Below are 18,744 nucleotides of genomic sequence, written 5' to 3'. Positions count from 1 at the left end.
GGGACCAGGTGGGATCTGAGAGAGGCTGGGGGCTCCTAGATGGTGTATGCAGAGCCTGACTCTTGTTCCCGGGGATTTCCAGAGCTGTGAAGGTGAGTGTCTTATCTCTTCCCGGGGTGGGGGGTTGCCAGTGTATGGGGCGTGGTGGTAGTGGAAGGCCGGGTGGGGGGCAATGTCAGGCTCTCTTCATGGGGGAGGGAGGTGTTGGTCGGTGTCAGGGTCTATCTGTGTGGGGAGGTAGCCAATTTTTGTGTTGCCTAGGGCAGCATGAAACCTAAATACACCACTGCATACGGGGCTCTTAGGATGAGGCTGAGTCCTCGAAACATGTTAGCCAGTTGGAAGTCCAGGGTTCCATTGTTGTGGACTTAGATGCTATATAGATTGGACACCGCTGTTTATTGTGATGTGCCTTTGTTTTATATGTCAATTATGAGTATGATACCTACTTTTTATCCTTTTAATAAATATTTTTTATGATAATGCACTAGGCTGATGCGCCTTCTTTTTGTTTTCTTTTGCATCCAGTGACTTTGGACTACCCCGGTCCGTTGAGGGCAGCAAGGAGTACATATTCCAGGATATTTGAATTGTCACCTTAGCCTCTGCTGAGTCCATCCCCAGCACAGGAGTACAGAAGTGTTTGAGTCACCATATGTTTCGCCCTGTGTGCCCTCACCACCACAGTGCTACCAGCTTCACTCCTCTCCTTTCCACCAGCATCTGCGAGCACACAATAGGATCTTTGAGGATGGAGAGTGGGGGAAGGGCCCGGTAAATATGTCACATTTACCAGCCCCTTTTCTTCCTGAGTGAACACAATGAGTGATCGGTACTAATCACTCACTGTGTTCATCCATAAATGAAGCATAGTAAGCTGTATTTTTTTTGTTTTGTTTTTTTTTAAGGGGGAGGGCCCTGTCAGGTTGGCTGTATGGGGCCCTATGGTTTCTATCAGCAGCCCTGTTGGTAGGCATGGCCCTGCATTGAGCACGAATATATTCACCCCCATGAATGAGACCTAAGAATGCTGCTAGAAATATTTTTACAAACCAAAATGCACTAAATTCCTTGTTCACATGGGCATGTGCATTTTTTGGAAGGGAACGCAGGTTCCTGCTGACAGAATATTCCATAAAAAATGCATTTGTTTAGATCAGTGGTCTCCAAACTGCAGCCCGGGGGCAAGATGTGGCCCTTTGCTTGCTTTTATTCGGCCCTCGAGGCATTATTCCTCCCACTGCAAGCAACAGTGTGGCTTAGATTCTCCCACTGACATCAACAATGGGGCACTATTCCTCATATTGACAACAGTGATGGGGCACTATTCCCCTATTGATACCAAAAGATGGGGCACTATTCATTTCATTGATAATGATGGGGCACCATTCCTCCCATTGATACTAATTATTATTATTATTATACAGTATTTATAAAGCGCCAATAGTTCGCTCAGCGCTGTACATTACAAAGGGGGACAGAACATGTGACAGAATAATACCAATACAATGCAAAACATGAGGGGATTGAGGGCCCTTTCGAGCTTACAATCTAATGATGGGGCACCATAACCTCCCATTGACACCAATGATGGGGCACCATTCCTCCTATTGAAACCAGTGATGGGGCAGTATTCCCCCATTGATAATAATGATGGGGCACTATTACTTTCATTGATACTATTGATGGGACCCTATTTATCCCATTAATACCAATGATGGAGCACTATTCCTTTCATTGATACTAAGGATGGGGCACTATTCCTCCCATTGATATTAAAGATGGGGCGCTATTCCTCCCATTGATATTACTGATGGGGCGCTATTTCTCCCATTGATATTAAAGATGGGGCGCTATTTCTCCCATTGATACCAATGATTATTATTATTATTATTACATCGAGTTTATATAGCGCCAAAGGGTTTGCTCAGCACTGTACAATAGGGCGGACAATACATGGCACAGTACAACAAAAACAGACAGTGTACGAGGGGTAAGAGGGCCCTACTCTTTCAAGCTTACAATCTAGGATGGAGGGGGTAGTGGAACAATAGGAAGTGGCTGAGGGGAATGAAGTGGCTGAGGGGGATGAAGTGGTGGGAGGAATGAGGGAGAATGGCCGTTAGGTGAGGGTGGGGTAGGCTTCCCTGAAGAGATCGGTTTTGAGGGAGCGCCTAAATGTGGGGAGGGAAGGCGACAGTCGGATGGATTGGGGCAGTGAGTTCCAGAGGATAGGGGAGGACCTGGAGAAGTCCTGCAGTCGTGCATGGGAGGAGGAGACCAGGGAGCAGGATAGAAGGAGGTCCTGTGAGGAGCGAAGGGTACGGGTAGGGTGGATCAGGTTGGTGAGGTAGTCAGGGGCAGTGTTATGAATGGCTTTGTAGGTCAGGATTAGAAGTTTAAATTTGATGCGTTGGGCAATCGGGAGCCAGTGGAGGGAGAGGCAGAGGGGGGTGGCAGAGGTGGAGCGGGTGGTGAGGTGGATGAGTCTGGCCGCTGAGTTCAGGATGGTCTGGAGCGGGGAGAGCCTGCACTTGGGTAGGCCAGTGAGAAGAGAGTTGCAATAGTCAAGGCGTGAGATGATGAGGGAGTGTACAAGAAGTTTGGTGGTGTCTGGGGTGAGGAAGGCACGTATCTTGGCAATATTGCGGAGATGGAGCCTGCAGGTGTCTGTAAGTGATTTGACATGAGGCAGGAAGGAGAGGTTCGAGTCAAGAATGACGCCAAGGACTTTGACTTGCAAGGCGGGAATGATAGTGGTGTTGGTGGTGGTGATGGATAGGATGGGGGGGGGGGTAGGGGGGGGTAGGGGGAAAGACGAGGAGTTCGGTTTTGGAGAGGTTAAGCTTGAGGAAATGGAGCGACATCCAGTCTGAGATGTCGTTTAGGAGGTGAGTGATGTGGGCGGAGATAGTGGGGGTGAGGAGAGGGGTGGAGAGGTAAATTTGGGTGTCGTCAGCATAGAGGTGATAATTAAAGCCATAGGAGTGTATGAGTGTGCCCAGGGAGGAGGTGTAGATGGAGAAGAGAAGGGGTCCAAGGACAGAGCCTTGAGGGACCCCAACAGAGAGGGGGAGGTGGCGCCATTGTAGGTGACGCTGAAGGAGCGTCGGGATAGGTAAGATGAGAACCAGGAGAGAGCGGTATCTCTGATGCCAAGGGAGAGTAGTTTATTAAGGAGGAGGGGGTGGTCGACTGTGTCAAAGGCCGCAGAGAGGTCCAGGAGAAGGAGGACAGAGTAGTCGCCCTTGGCTTTGGCATTTAGTAGGTCGTTAGTTTTGAGGAGGGCAGTTTCGGTGGAGTGTAGGGGACGGAAGCCGGATTGTAATGGATGACAGAAATCATGCCCCATCGTTAGCATCTCCCATTAATACTAATGATGGGGCACTATTTCTCTCATTGATGCTAACGATGGGGCATGATTTCTGTCATTGATGGGGCACTATTTCTCCCATTGATACTAACGATGGGGAACTATTTCTCCCGTTGATACCAATGATGGGGCACTATTTCTCCCATTAATACGAATGATGGGGCACTATTTCTCCCATTAATACTAATGATGGGGCACTATTTCTCTCATTGATGCTAACGATGGGGCATGATTTCTGTCATTGATACAAATAATGGGGCATTGTTTACTCTCACTGATGCCAGGACATATTCTTCTCCCACTGGTCACAGTCCGGCCCCCTAAAGTTTGAAGGACAGTAAACCGGCACTTTGTTTAGAAAGTTTGGAGAACCCTGGATTAGATGCAGAGATGCGTTTAGACACGTTTACATCCATCACTTTTTTAATGCCTTTAGACATGCTTAGGTGCATTTAAGCACGTTCAAATGTGTTTGCATGCGTACATGCTGTAACCACACAAGATCCATATGGTCACAGAAGCATCTTTTTTTTTTGTACACTGTTAAATACAGCGGTACATGATGGCCTCAAACACACAATTTGGCCCTATTCCTTTGTTCTACGCTGCACACAGACACATGCAGGACTACACAACGCACGCATCTTCATGCAGCGTTTTCTTCTGCCCGTGTGAACAAGGCCAAAATATGAAGATGCCGCTGCTTCTGTCCCTAAAAATACATGCATTCAAATGTAACCGTGCATCCCAATGTGTTGATCCTCTGCTGTGCAATGCTGCCCATTAATAATTTCTTTATTTATGGAGGAGAAATCTTTCCTACCTGGCTGTAGTTTTGCGATCAGTTGTGGACACCAAGATCTGTGCTCAGGATCCTGCTTGTATCAGTGTGAGAAGGACTGTCATCTGTTCCACAAAAGGGGTGTTGTCTCTTTAAGTTTCACAAGGATGACATCACACTGGGGTTTGGCAGTCGGATTCAATGAGTGTAGAAGGGAGTAGAGACAGCTCACAGACTGAAGGGGGAAGGAGAGAAGCAGAGCAGCTAGACACAGGCACAGCAGGTAAGCCCAGCTCCCGGCAATCTCTTGTCATCCTGCCCCCCAGAACACCCCCCACCCATGACACCCCCAGGAGCAGACACAGGGGGCTCTTGGCTACACACCCATACCAATATTGAGGGGCTCCCCTGGATTTAGGAGGCTGAAATGAAGGGGGAAACATCCCCCCCCCTATTGCTTGTTTTCTAAGCTGAGCACTGGATTGGCTGGACGAAAAGCAGACAATGGAGCAAATATATCTGTTTACTAACAACACTGATCATTGGCAACAATATTTGATGTGATCTAAAAAGCTACATCTTTATTTTTGTTGTATTTCTGTAATTCCTAGCTTGGAGGAAGTGGGGGTGGGGGCGACTCAGTGTATCTATTATCAGGATCTGCTGGATCTTCCCTAGATGTTGTGTTGATGTTTATTTATATAGTGATGTTTCTATCTGGATCAGTTGTGGGTATTTAATCTAAAGCTGATGTATAATCATTTATTTGTTAAAGGCAGCCTAGCTGAGATTTGGGGTGAATTAATCTATTGCTGAGAATTCTATTAGATTTACGGTTCCTGTGTCTGCAGTGCATTTAAAGGCATATAGGGGTTCTGTTATGACACCCCCCCCCCCCCCCCCCCAATATCTTCTATGTAATACATCCTTCAGTCTGTTCTGTATTCATAGGGTGGGGTAAAGGCCTGGGGAAAAAAAATGCAGAGCCCACCCCCTTTGTTCTCCGCTGGCCAGAAAATAGACATTTACTATGTTCCTGAAAGTCTCCCAATGTGAAGTGGGGCGTATTTTATTGTAAGAGGGTAAAAAATGGTGTGCGCTGACTTATTAGGCTGGAGGAACATTACATAATCTCCAGTGTTATTCACACTGCCGTGTGTGCTGCATCTGCTGGTGGTTCAAGCATGAATAATTTGTGCCATTAAAATGACTCCAAACTCGTCATACTTCACCTATAGGGACAATTGTCTATGTTGCGCGTGACATTTATTAGAGCTGATGTAGAATATGTATCGTAGTATTAATTTTTAGGTTTTAGTTGTTTGGTTTTTTTACTTGTTACATTTCTGACATTTTTCTAACAATTGATTAATTTTATGTCTACTGGAGCAGTGTCATGTTTGTGTACACACATTGGCCAGGGTCATTCAATTGTTTATTAGCGTCACCCCACCCCCACCCCCTCCAAACATTTTATAGCCCTGGCAAGTGTCAGCCCTCTATGAGGTTTCTGCTTGTGGACATGATCTTTATTAAAGGGACCAGTTTGGGAATCATTCTTCTGCTACTTTGAGTCTTACCAAAGCAGCCATTAAAATGCTGTGTTGCGTATGATGGTAATATAGACCAGATGTCATGGCTTCCAATATACTGTATATAGGAAGTGCAGAGCCATGTTACTGAATAATGTAACATTACCATCTAGTGACAGGAGGAGAAGATTGATTCCCAGGGTGTTTTACCCCCCCCCCCCCCCCAAGCTTGTTGGATTCAGGTTTGTGTCCATCGTTCATCCTTGTTGGGTTGGAAAGAATGCGTGCAACTGAATACAACAGATAGAAGGGGATAAAAAAATAGGTTGTCCTGGCGACCAAACGTAGGGCCTGTCGATCTGCACGCTAGGGATAGGATTCTGAATTTTATTTCAACTGAAAATCACATCGGGTGTTTGGTTTGGGGCACATTTATGTCAGGAATGACATTTCAATGTTCATGACAAGAGTTGCAGGAACATCGATTACCCCTCTCTGGTTACAGTATAATCCCGTATACCTGGATTTATTTGTTTGACATCATTTGGATTTGAATCCAGTGAAGACCAGGATTTATTCTGTACAAGTAGGGCTAGGTGAATGCAATGTTTTGTAGGAGCCCCCAAGGTCAGCTCTTTGATCTCTTTTGGGCAGCCTGCACATGGGTGTTCATTTCATATGATAAGGGCAGATAAAGGAAGGCTCGGCATGTTTTGCCTGCTTCATAAGACAAAATATTGTTACCCAGATCAAACTTTTATTTAGCTCTTGTCTGCTTCCAGTGTCATTTGCAAAATAAATTAGGCTTTGCTTCTTGTTCTTTTGAACTGCTATTTAGAAAATAATTTGGGGTCACAGGGTTGTCCTGTTTGGGTTTTCCCCCACGGCGATTCAAAGGTTTCTTTAACCACTTGCCCTCTAGAGGATTTACCCCCCTTCCTGACCATGCCATTTTTTGCGTTACGGCTCTGCGTTACTTTGACTTACAATTGCGCAGTCATGCAACACTGCACCCAAATGAAATTTACATTTTTTTCCCCATTAATAGTTTTCTTTCGGTGGTATTTGATTGCCTGTGCAGTTTTTATTTTTTGCGCTATAAAAAAAAAAGCCTTCAATTTTGAGAAAAACAATATTTTAGACATTTTGCAATTAAACAGTAAAAAAATCAAATTTTGTCATAAATTTAGGCCAACTCTACATGACTTTGAAAGTTATAGCATTTACAAATGGCAGTATATGTACTGGGTTTTTTTTTTTTTTTTTTTACTAGTAATGGAGGCAACCGGTGACTTAGATTGGGACTGCGATGGGCATTCCTGACAGTGGGGGGAACTGACTTGGTGTCACTGACATACCCAGTGACACCAATACAGTGATCAGTGCTAAAAAAAAAAAAAGCACTGACACTATACTAATGGAACTGGGTATGAAGGGGTTAACATCTGGGGTGATCAAAGGGTTAACTGTGTGCTGTGTGCCATTTTACGTGATGTTTTGTGTTTCTGGTTCACTGTAAGCACACCACAGCCATGCAAAGCAGTGTGCAGGAACTGACAGGGAGGAGAACTGTTTTGTTTACTAACAGTTCTCCCCGTCGGGGATGCTTGGCAATCACTGGGCACCGGCAAGTAATCACCAGCCGGCACCTGGTAAATGTCAGCTGCAGCCGCGAATGGAGGCGCAGGTATGGTGCTCGCACCAGGGAATGCGAAATCATATATATTTGTTTTTCGCACAGCTGCTGCCCTGTAGCAGTATATCTGCTATGGGGCGGCACTAAAGCGGTTAAAGGTACGTGAACGGTTGATGGACATCCAATATGATTTGGGTTCCAATGTGTCCCATTCCTAGTACTTATCATCAATGGATTGCTAGGGGTAGTTGCATACTCACACCGTGTATTTGTACCTGGATTGTGTCCATGCACACTATGCTTCAATGTGTATTTCCATATGTTTCAAGTTACTATGTGCCTCTGTATATTTGTTTATTGAAACAATTTTTTTTTTTATGAAAGTCTCAAAATAGAAGAATTTGGGGTAACAAAAATCAATAAAATGACACTAAGCTATATCGTCATTCTCCAAAAATAATAATTATGCATCTACTATGTAACCTCCTTCTTGAGCTCCAAAACCTCTTCTTTTCCCTCTTCACTTTTATTTGAAACCATTGCACACTAAAACTCCCATAGTACACATACTGTACCATCTCTCAATCAAACAAGAGTATGGTTACATTCCTACTTATTGACAATGGAGAATATGCGTAGCAACCCTCTAACAGGAAGTTGGATCACAGCAGCAAAAAAAAAAAGAGAAATATGGAGATTTGGTTGTCATTTAAACTTTTTCTGACAGTCTATAGAACTATAAATATAATTTACATACTCTCAAAGTATTCTTAACTAGATAAAGGCCAAGAAAGCAAGAAGTTATAGTATACAATGTGTGATCCTAGCAGAGGGGTGTTACTTCAGACTGTAAAGGTTGTGTGTATACAGGTTACAAGGATTGAAATGCAGCCCTGCTAATAATGCCATATAAAATATTGTCCCTGCACCACAGCCAGGAACTTGCCTTATTCCTCTGTATTTTAGGTAGGTTTCCCATGATCCTTTGTCGCTAGACTGAGCAGGCTATATTATAGGATGACTATGGAGAATTAAAAGCATGGCGTATATAGACCATATTCCATGCCTAAATGGCAATGGTATTTATGGGAGTATACCCTGAGCAGTTTATTATTATTATTATACAGTATTTATAAAGCGCCAATAGTTCACTCAGCGCTGTACATTACAAATGGGGACAGAACATGTGACAGAACAATAACAATACAATGCAAAACATGAGGGGATCGAGGGCCCTGCTCTTTAGAGCTTACAATCTAGGACAGTGATGGCGAACCCGTGGCACGCGTGCCACAGCCGGCACGCCGAGCCTTATCTGTGGGCACGCCAGGAGAATACCGTATTTTTTGCTCCATAAGACGCACTTTTTTTCCCCCAAAAAAGGGGGGAAAATGTCAGTGCATCTTATGGAGCGAATATAGAGCGGCCGCCGTGTCAGAGCTGAGCGGCCGGCCCGGTATTTCCACCGCCGCCGTGTCAGAATACCGGGCCGGCCGCTCAGCTCTGCAGTGGGACCGTACCTGTCCCTCTATCCAGCAGCGCGCTGTCTTCTCGGCTTCTGTAGTGTGCGTGACAGCCGGGTCCCAAGTGCGCATGCGCAAGAAGCAGTGCTCTTTGTGAATGGTAAGGCGGTACCTGGGACACATGACAGATCCCAGAAGCCGCCGGACCAATCACAAAGCGCAGCGCTTCTCGCGCATGCGCACTGGGCATCCGGCTGTCCGACGTGCGCCCACACTACAGAAGCCGGGAAGACAGCGCGCGGCTGGATAAAGGAACAGGTAAGATAAAAAAAAACTCTGCGGAAGTAAGAGCGGGTACCTGTCAAATTCAGGTACCCGCTCCCCCTCCCTCCCCAAAGGTCAGCAGTCATCTGTACTGTCCGCAGTCTCTGGTCATCCCTGTGCTTTCCGCAGTCTCTGGTCATCTCCTGTACTGTCCGCAGTCTCTGGTCATCCCTGTACTGTCCACAGTCTCTGGTCATCCCTGTACTGTGTCCGCAGTCTCTGGTCATCCCTGTACTGTGTCCGCAGTCTCTGGTCATCCCTGTACTGTGTCCGCAGTCTCTGGTCATCCCTGTACTGTGTCCGCAGTCTCTGGTCATCCCTGTACTGTGTCCGCAGTCTCTGGTCATCCCTGTACTGTGTCCGCAGTCTCTGGTCATCCCTGTACTGTGTCCGCAGTCTCTGGTCATCCCTGTACTGTGTCCGCAGTCTCTGGTCATCCCTGTACTGTGTCCGCAGTCTCTGGTCATCCCTGTACTGTGTCCGCAGTCTCTGGTCATCCCTGTACTGTGTCCGCAGTCTCTGGTCATCCCTGTACCGTGTCCGCAGTCTCTGGTCATCCCTGTACCGTGTCCGCAGTCTCTGGTCATCCCTGTACCGTGTCCGCAGTCTCTGGTCATCCCTGTACCGTGTCCGCAGTCTCTGGTCATCCCTGTACCGTGTCCGCAGTCTCTGGTCATCCCTGTACCGTGTCCCCAGTCTCTGGTCATCCCTGTACCGTGTCCCCAGTCTCTGGTCATCCCTGTACCGTGTCCCCAGTCTCTGGTCATCCCTGTACCGTGTCCCCAGTCTCTGGTCATCCCTGTACCGTGTCCCCAGTCTCTGGTCATCCCTGTACCGTGTCCGCAGTCTCTGGTCATCCCTGTACCGTGTCCGCAGTCTCTGGTCATCCCTGTACCGTGTCCGCAGTCTCTGGTCATCCCTGTACCGTGTCCGCAGTCTCTGGTCATCCCTGTACCGTGTCCGCAGTCTCTGGTCATCCCTGTACCGTGTCCGCAGTCTCTGGTCATCCCTGTACCGTGTCCGCAGTCTCTGGTCATCCCTGTACCGTGTCCGCAGTCTCTGGTCATCCCTGTACCGTGTCCGCAGTCTCTGGTCATCCCTGTACCGTGTCCGCAGTCTCTGGTCATCCCTGTACCGTGTCCGCAGTCTCTGGTCATCCCTGTACCGTGTCCGCAGTCTCTGGTCATCCCTGTACCGTGTCCGCAGTCTCTGGTCATCCCTGTACCGTGTCCGCAGTCTCTGGTCATCCCTGTACCGTGTCCGCAGTCTCTGGTCATCCCCTGTACCGTGTCCGCAGTCTCTGGTCATCCCTGTACTGTTAATTAGTTTGCACTACTGTACGAGTTGTTTTTTCTAAACCAAAAGCTCGATATTCAGGTTTCATTGCAGTGTTGGCACTTTGAAAGAAATAAGTTGGTTTTGGGTTGCAGTTTGGGCACTCGGGCTCAAAAAGGTTCGCCATCACTGATCTAGGAGATGTATCCCTGGTGCCAGCTAGCTTTTGCCTATAGACAGCCGGTGTCTTTTAATTTTTTATAGCTTTTTCTAATGTTTATTTTGGAAACACATCTTTTGGTTCCTGCCCTGTACATTACCATCCCATTTAATGAAGTGTTCTAATGGCCTCTCACCCTTGTGAATGAATCTGAGCAAAGCAACCAGTCAGGTTCCATGTTTCTATTTTTGTCTGAGAATGAAATGAACAAGCTGGTTGTTAAGAGCAACAGTTCTTGTGGACAATTTCTGGGGTCAAGAGTTCTCCGTTGTAAGGTATGAACAACTAGTTACCAAAACAGCTGCCTGTATGGAAGCTGACATATATTACCTGATCTCACCTTTTACCTACCTGTTTTTAGCACACTGCACCCACACATTAGAGAAATTGTAACCCCTTGATTGCCACATTTAACACTTTGATTGCCACCTGCCAGTGCCATTAGTACAGTGTCAGTGTACAGTGTTTTCATTGATCACTGCATTAGTGCCACTAGCAACGTCAGATAGCATCAGGGTCATTTAGGGTCCCTCCCAGCTAGGGTCAGCTAGCATTAGATTGCCCGCACACTATCGCACTCACGCAATAGGTTGCTGATCACCTTCATTACTAGTATAGTGGTTGTACGGATCAATATATTGATCACGAACAAAACTATACCAATGCCCCCTTAGTATTGGTGTCCCCAAAAATGCAGGATTAGCAGGATCATCCCTATTCGCTGCCAGCACTAGCGTTTAGCCCCAATGCCCCCCCCAACAAGAAGTGCAGTGTCAGTATAATTTCTGATCCCTGTCACCTCTAATACATTGCATGCAGTATTCACAGAATCCGGCCTGATCTCCGTTAGCACTCGCTGGTAACATTTTTTTGTAGCGGTTCAAGCAGTCCCTGACAGCCAGGTGCTTTTTTTTTTTTTTTTTTTTTTTTCTGTGAGTTGTACCAGGTACCTGTAAATGTATAGTCCAAAATGTCCAACGAAAGGTACATTAGTGAAGAGGTCTACCGGATTCTGAGCATGTCAGGTGAGAGTGAAGGGGAAGACTCCCTGACACAATCAGCCTGAGAATACGAACCTGTAGTACGAACCTGTAGACAGCTGCGGCACCCTGACAGGTAGCTCGGATGATGAAGAGCTCCCTGTTAAGATCAGGTGTACTTGACCCCATGAAGCTGAAGTGCTAGGATCGTATGACCTGTCTCATATGCAGCAGAGTGCCATTACTGGTGGCGAACTAGTGGTGAACTGGCGAGTACCAGCAGCCTAGTACATCCTGTTTTTTTTTTTTTTTTTTTTTTTTTTTTTTTTTTTTTTTTTTCCGTTTTTCATACCAGCACTGCAGTATCACTTGGTGATGTGGCGAGTCCCATAAGTGCAGTACAAGCTGGAGCAAGTAGTGTGCTGCAGCCAACAAGAATTCACACACAGGCCCGTAGAGCCCATAGTGTCCTTCCGGACGTGCTTGCAAATCCTGATTAGCAGCCCACAAATTCTGCAGCACCTGTACACCCCCCTATATTCACTGCCCAACCCGGAATTCAGGTGGAAACAGCAAATTTAACTCCCCTTGATTTTTTAAAGCTAGTTTTTCACAGAAGATTTGTGCAATTTGATTATGGGCCAAAGCAATTTATATGCTCAACAATATATCGCCACAAACCCAAAGTCAAACCTTGCAAGACCATTCGCATGGAAATCCATTAAAAACTTTTTAGGGACTAACCCTCAACACGGGCATTACAAAAAAGAATGAGTTGCGGTTGTATTGGACCACAGACCCGATTCATCATATGCCGTGTTCTCTGCTGCCATGACCAGCATAGATATGACACGATAATGCGCTTCATGCATTTCATGGTGACCCTGAACATGACAGGCTCTACAAAATTTGGCCCCTCATAAACCACCTCACTGAGCAATTTGCAGATGTGTATACTCCCCAGCAAAACATCTGCGTGGATGAGTCCCTCATTCACTTTACTGGCCACCTTGCATTCAAACACTACATCCCCAGCAAGCGTGCCAGATATGAGGTCAAATTGTATAAGCTCTGTGAGAGGTCCACAGGCTATATGTACAAATTTAGGGTTGATGAGGGAAGAGACAGCGAAGTAGAGTCCCCCGACTGCCCAGACTACTGGGGAGCAGTGGCAAGATAGTTTAGGACTTGGTGTCATGTTTGTTCCATAAGGGGTACCACTTATATATGGACAATTTGTATACAAACGCGCAACTATTTAGACATTTGTACTATCTTGGAATTGGCTCATGTGGCACCATGTGACCTTGGGCTTTCCCCAACGGCTTGTAAATACCCAACTTAGAAAGGGGAAGAGCCTGCTTGAGGAATGATGAATTGCTTGCAGTGAAGTGGAAGGACAAACGGGATGTTTTTGTCCTGTTTTCCATTCACGCAGACGCGACAGTCCAAATTAACATGGTATCTGGCGTTGTTGAGAAACCCCTCTGTGTCCACGACTATAACCTTAACATGGGAGGGGTGGACTTCAACGACCAAATGATGAATCTGTACCTAGTTTCCCAGAAAGCTCAACACTGGTGCAAAAAGGTATCAATTTATTTATTTCAATTGGCTATATATAACGCTTTTGTAATTTACAAAGTAACTGGACGAAGTGGATCCTTCCTAAAATTCCAGGAAGAGATCATCACGGCCCTTTTGTATCCAGAAGTTGCTGTGGCCCAATCCACACACTTTTTCTGCCAGAGATTTCTTCTCTTTTTTTTCATTCAGCCCACAGGCTGCATAAAAAAAAAAAAGAACATAGCATATACACCCAACAAGGACCAGCGACGTACTGGTACATCACTGGACTTTGAGTGATTATACCAGGATGATGCCTGCAGCTGCAGGCATCATCCTGGTATCGTTTTTTTGTTTTTTTTTTAGCTTGTGATCGGCTTTCATGTAAAAGCAATCCTAGTGGCTAATTAGCTGTAGGATTGCTTTTACAAGCAGCTGGAGAAGATGCCCCCCCTCCCCTGCTGCCTTCCACGGCCTTCTCGGGCAGTCCTGTGCCATTGGTGGAACCTGAGAAAGCAGCCGGTGTTTCTGCCAGCTGACCATAGAGCTGATTGGAGACCGGAATGGTGCCAATCATCTCTATAGTCTAAGAAATCAGAAGCTACAAGCATTTCATCACTTCAGTTTCGCAGGATATAAACAGCACCATTTGTAAATTGGGAAAGCATCTGATCACACCGATCTTGGTGAGATTAGATAATGTAAGGGCAGAGGAGATATCTAGAGTCCGATAGACCCCAGATTTCTCAAAAAAGAATATATGACAATGCCCAATAAAGTTATAGGGGTTATTTGCATTCCCTGTGATAGCATTAAAAGTGATTAAAAAAATGCTTTAAAAAATGTTTGTTTGGGGGCTCAAAGTAATTTCTTAGCAAAAAACACAGATTTTTTTTTTTTCATGTGAACAAAGTGTCAGAAAAGGCTTGATCTTCAGGTGGTTAGAAGAGTGAGTGATGCATGGCATAAACTTCTAATGCTAGGCATAAAATGCCCCCACCCCCCAAAATGACCCCTTTTTAGAAAGTAGACACCCCAAACTATTTGCTGAGAGGCATGTTAAGTCAATAGAATAATTTATTTTTTTTACCACAAGTTTTTAGAAAATGACAAAAAAAATTTTTTACACAAAATGATCACTTAAATGATTTATTAGTCACACATGCCATGGGTATATGTGGAATTAGTCCCCAAAAGTATTTTGCAGATCTCGTTTGTTGCCACAAGTTTTTGGAAAATGAAGACAAAAAAAGAAAAGAAAAAATGTTTTTGTTTTCTATTTCAAAACCTTGTGAGGAAAAAACGAGATCTGCAAAATACTCACTATGCCTCTTTTTAAATTCCTCGGGGTGTCTACTTTCCAAAAAGGGGTCATTTGGGGGGTTGTTTGGTGCTAATCCTGGCATTTCAGGGCCTCCGAAACAGAGATGGGTAGTGAGGAAGTTGCGAACCTTCAGGCTTTCAAAGTGGTCATTGGATTTCAGGCTCCTGTATGTGGCTAGGCTCCCACAAAGTCTCACATATGTGGTATCCCCATACTTGGTAGAAGTAGCAGATTGTATTTTTGGGTGTAATTCCACATATACCCATGGAAATATATAATTTAAGTGACAACTTTTATGTTTAAATAAAAAAAAAAAAAAGAAAAGCTTTTATCATTTTTCCAAAGACTTGTGGAAAAATTTTTTTCCAGGGACTCAATATGCTGCTCAGCATATTGTCTACTTTCCAAAAAGGGGCCATTGGGGTGTGTTTGTACTGTCCTGGTATTTTAGCACCTCAGAAAATGTGATAGGCAATTAGAAAGTAAAAGCTATGTAAATTCCATTATCTATACCATAGTTTCTGGATGCTATAATTTTCACACAAAGTTTAATATAAACTTCTTGCAATTTTTTTTTTTTTTTTTTTTTTTTTTTTTTTACAACATTTGAGTTTTTTGGATATTTGTTTATGCCAGAAATGAGAATATCTGTTTTTTTTGTTTTTTTTTCAAAATTTTCGGTCTTTTTTTTTTAGCATGAAAAATATAAAAGGCGCACAGGTGATCAAATACCACCAAAAGAAAGCTCTATTTATGTGAAAAAAAGAACATAAATTTTGTAAGGGTACTGCATTGCATGACTGTGCAATTACCAGTTCAAATAGTGCAACGCTGTATAGCAAAAAGAGGCTTGGTCAGGAAGGGGGGTAAATCCTCAGGAGGGCAAGTGGTTAAACAATTTTTTTTTTCAATTTTATTTTATTACTTTTTTTACACTGTCCCTTTTTTAAATTAGTTTTTTTAATCACTTTTATTTCTATCACAAGGAATGCAAACATCCCTTGTGATAGAAATAAGCAGCGACAGGTCCTCTTTATGGAGAAATAGGGATCAAACAAGACCCCGCATCTTTCCGCAACAATGTAAAGAATTGATCTAGTGCTTTAAAAAAAAATGGCCTTGTTTACAAGGCAGTGGAACTGGAAGTGATGCTCCGGTCCTCCAAAAGCATAGAGATGAGTGGAGGCCATCTTTCCTTCACTGATTTCTATACCAGCACTGGGATCGTTGGATGGGTTCTCAGGTAATGCTAAAAACCACTGGGTGGCGGGGGTTTTTTGGATGTCCCTGGGCTCCCCCATATCAAAAAATAAATAATAATAAAAATATCGGTACCTATTTTAATATCGGCCAAATGCCAATAGGGGTATTTTTGGCCGAAATGATTTTCAAAGATGGGCAAAATAAATACTTTCTTCTAAGCAACATTAACAGTCCAACAGTCCAGAAATGCCTTTTTTTTTTATTTCACAAAAATAAGAGATTTATTTATTTATGCTCGGCCCTACCCCCCACTCTTTCGTCGCAGGATTTGACTGGATGGAGCCAGTGGCTTCCACTGCTTTGTCTGTCCTGAGGAAGAGATCAGTGCTGCTGTGCAGACAGGCACAGTGCCAAAATGAGAGAGGGCGTCTGCCTGTTCCAGGGGTCTGGGAAAGTCGCAAGGGTTTAGCAGGGTCTTGGCTGATCAACGGCCTCCAGTCCTCTCTCAACTGTTGCTGACCTGGGCTATACCCTCAGACACCTGTCTCTTGCTCCCTTTCATGCCTCTCCTGCAGGCAACGTAACCCTTTCAAGACATAGTCCTCCATAATCAGGGTTGGAGGCTCTTTCCCATCTAAAGTTTTTCTGAACCTCTGAATTCCGGGTCCCAAATGATGACTTGCCAATCCTGAGAGAACTGTAAATCGGTTCTCTCTTCAACTGGATCACCTGGGGTACTTCTAAAATGTCTTTTATCCCCCCTTTTAAAGGGACCTCAAATAATAGGGACACACAACCTCCTGCTGTCCTGTATATACACACACATACAGTGTAAAATAAGTATTGAACATGTCGCAATTTTTCTCAGTAAATATTTCTAAAGGTGCTAATGACATGAAATGTTCACCACATTTCGGTAACAACCCATTCAATCCATACATAGAAAGAAGTTCAGAAATCAAGTTGTGTAATAAAATGGAATGACACAGGGAAAAAGTATTGAACACATTAATTAAAATTTCTTTAATACTTCATACAAAATTCTTTCTAATGACAGCTTCAAGATGCCTCCTGTATAAAGAAACTAGTCGCAGAAAAATGGTGACATGTTCAATACTTACATTACCGTGTGTGTATATGTATGTGTAAATGTGTGTTTGTGTATATGTGTGTGTATGTATAATATATATATGTGTGTGTGTGTGTGTATACACACACACCTCAAAAAAATTAAAGGAACACTTTTTTTAGTCAGAGTATAGCATCGAGTCAATTAAACTCCTAGGATATTGATCTAGTCAGCTAAGTAGCAGAGGGGGTTGTTGAACAGTTTCAGCTACTTTGGTGTTAATGAAGTTACCAGGTGCACTAGACGAGACGACCCCCAAAACAGTAATGGCTTTACAGGTGGAGGCCGCTGAAATTTTTTTCTCTACTCTTTTCTGACTGTTTTTCATGAGTTTTGCATTTGGCTAAGGTCAGTGTCGCTACTGGTAGCATGAGGCAATACCTGGACCCTACAGAGGTTGCTCAGGCAGTCCAACTTCTCCAGGATGGCACATCAATACGTGCCCCATGGTTAGTCTGGCTGAAAAAAGACCATCCAATCTTTTGCCAGAAGGTTTGCTGCGTTTTCCAGAGCTGGACATGGCCGTAGAAGATCCTTAACCCATGAGCAGGACCGGTATCTGCTCCTTTGTGCAATGAGGAACAGGATGAGCACTGCCAGAGCCCTACAAAATGACCTCCAGCAGGCCACTGGTGTGAATGTCTCTGACTAAACAATCAGAAACAGACTTCATGAGGGTGGCCTGAGGGCCCGATGTCCACTAGTGGGCCCTGTGTTCACTGCCCGGCACCATAGAGCTAAATTGGCATTTGCTATTGAACACCAGATTTGGCAGGTCCACCACTGGCGCCCTGTGCTTTTCACAAATGAGAGCAGGTTCACCCTGAGCACATGTGACAGACATGAAGGGGTCTGGAGAAGCTGTGGAGAGCATTCTGCTGCCTGTAACATCGTTCAGCATGACCGGTTGGGTGGTGGGCCAGTGAGGGTTTGGGGCGGCAATATCCATAGAGGGATGCACAGACCTCTACAGGCTAGACAATAGCACCCTGACATCCATTAGGCATCGGGATGAAATCCTTGGACCCATTGTCAGACCCTACGCTGGTGCAGTGGGTCCTGGGTTTCTTCTGGTGCACGACAATGCCTGGCCTCATGTGGTGAGAGTATGCATGCAGTTCCTGGAGGATGAAGAAATTGATACCATTGAATGGTCCTCATGCTTGCCTGACCTAAATTCAATAGAACACCTCTGGGATATCATGTTTTGGTCTATCTGATGCCACCAGACTGTACATGAGCTCAGTGATGCCCTGGTCCAGCTCTGGGAGGAAATGCCTCAGGACACCATCCCTTGTCTCGTTACGTGCATGCCCTGACGTTGTCAAGCATGCATACAAGCACATGGGGGCCATACAAACTACTAAGTACCACTTTGAGTTGCTGCAATGAAATTTCAGCAAACTGGACTTGCCTGCTGCATCATTTTATCACTTTGTTTTTTGGGGTGTCTTTGAATTCAGTCCTCTGTAGGTTGATTATATTTCATTTCGATCAAACAATGGGGCATCTTTACATTCCTAACACATTACCCAGTTCATATCTGTATAGATATCCAGCATTATATTTTTTCCCATTGAGATCTGATGTGTTTTCATAGTGTTCCTTTAATTTTTTTGAGTAGTATATATGGCTCAAAAATCAGAGAATTTAATTAATATGCAGAATGACTTTTGAATCATTGGATTCAGGTGTTCAATCACCTCCATGGCCACAGGTGTATAAAATCAAGCACCTAGGCACGCAGACTGCTTCTACAAATGTTTGTGAAAGAATGGGTCACTCTCAGGAGCTCAGTGAATTCAAGTGTGGTACTATGATAGGTTGCCACCTGTGCAATATAGTATCTCACAGAAGTGAGTACACCACTCACATTTTTGTAAATATTTTTATTATATCTTTTCATGCGACACTAAAGAAATGACACTTTGTTACAAT

General features: G+C 44.6%; 1 protein-coding gene and 1 long non-coding RNA gene across 4 annotated transcripts in view; one reads left to right on the top strand and one right to left on the bottom strand.

Moving 5' to 3' along the window:
- The window catches only part of LOC149464667 (uncharacterized), a 71,207-nt gene extending 66,768 nt beyond the window's left edge, over nucleotides 1-4,439 (bottom strand). The window contains exon 1 of the long non-coding RNA XR_016312337.1: nucleotides 4,197-4,439. This is a non-coding gene — a long non-coding RNA (uncharacterized LOC149464667). The remainder of the gene's footprint in view (nucleotides 1-4,196) is intronic.
- Nucleotides 4,329-18,744, top strand: part of CSNK1E (casein kinase 1 epsilon) — a 93,026-nt gene continuing 78,610 nt past the window's right edge. The window contains exon 1 of one of the 3 annotated variants that reach the window (XM_089674265.1): nucleotides 4,329-4,437. The gene's annotated coding sequence lies outside the window, so the exon portion shown is untranslated. The remainder of the gene's footprint in view (nucleotides 4,438-18,744) is intronic. The other 2 variants (XM_089674266.1, XM_089674267.1) reach the window with 2 other exon arrangements.

Source organism: Staurois parvus, unplaced genomic scaffold (assembly GCF_062004578.1).
Source record: "Staurois parvus isolate SC_StPar_1 unplaced genomic scaffold, SC_StPar_1.0 ptg000149l, whole genome shotgun sequence".
Taxonomy (NCBI): domain Eukaryota; kingdom Metazoa; phylum Chordata; class Amphibia; order Anura; family Ranidae; genus Staurois; species Staurois parvus.
Note: the sequence above shows the minus strand (reverse complement) of the source record. Positions and strands in the feature narration are given on the sequence as shown.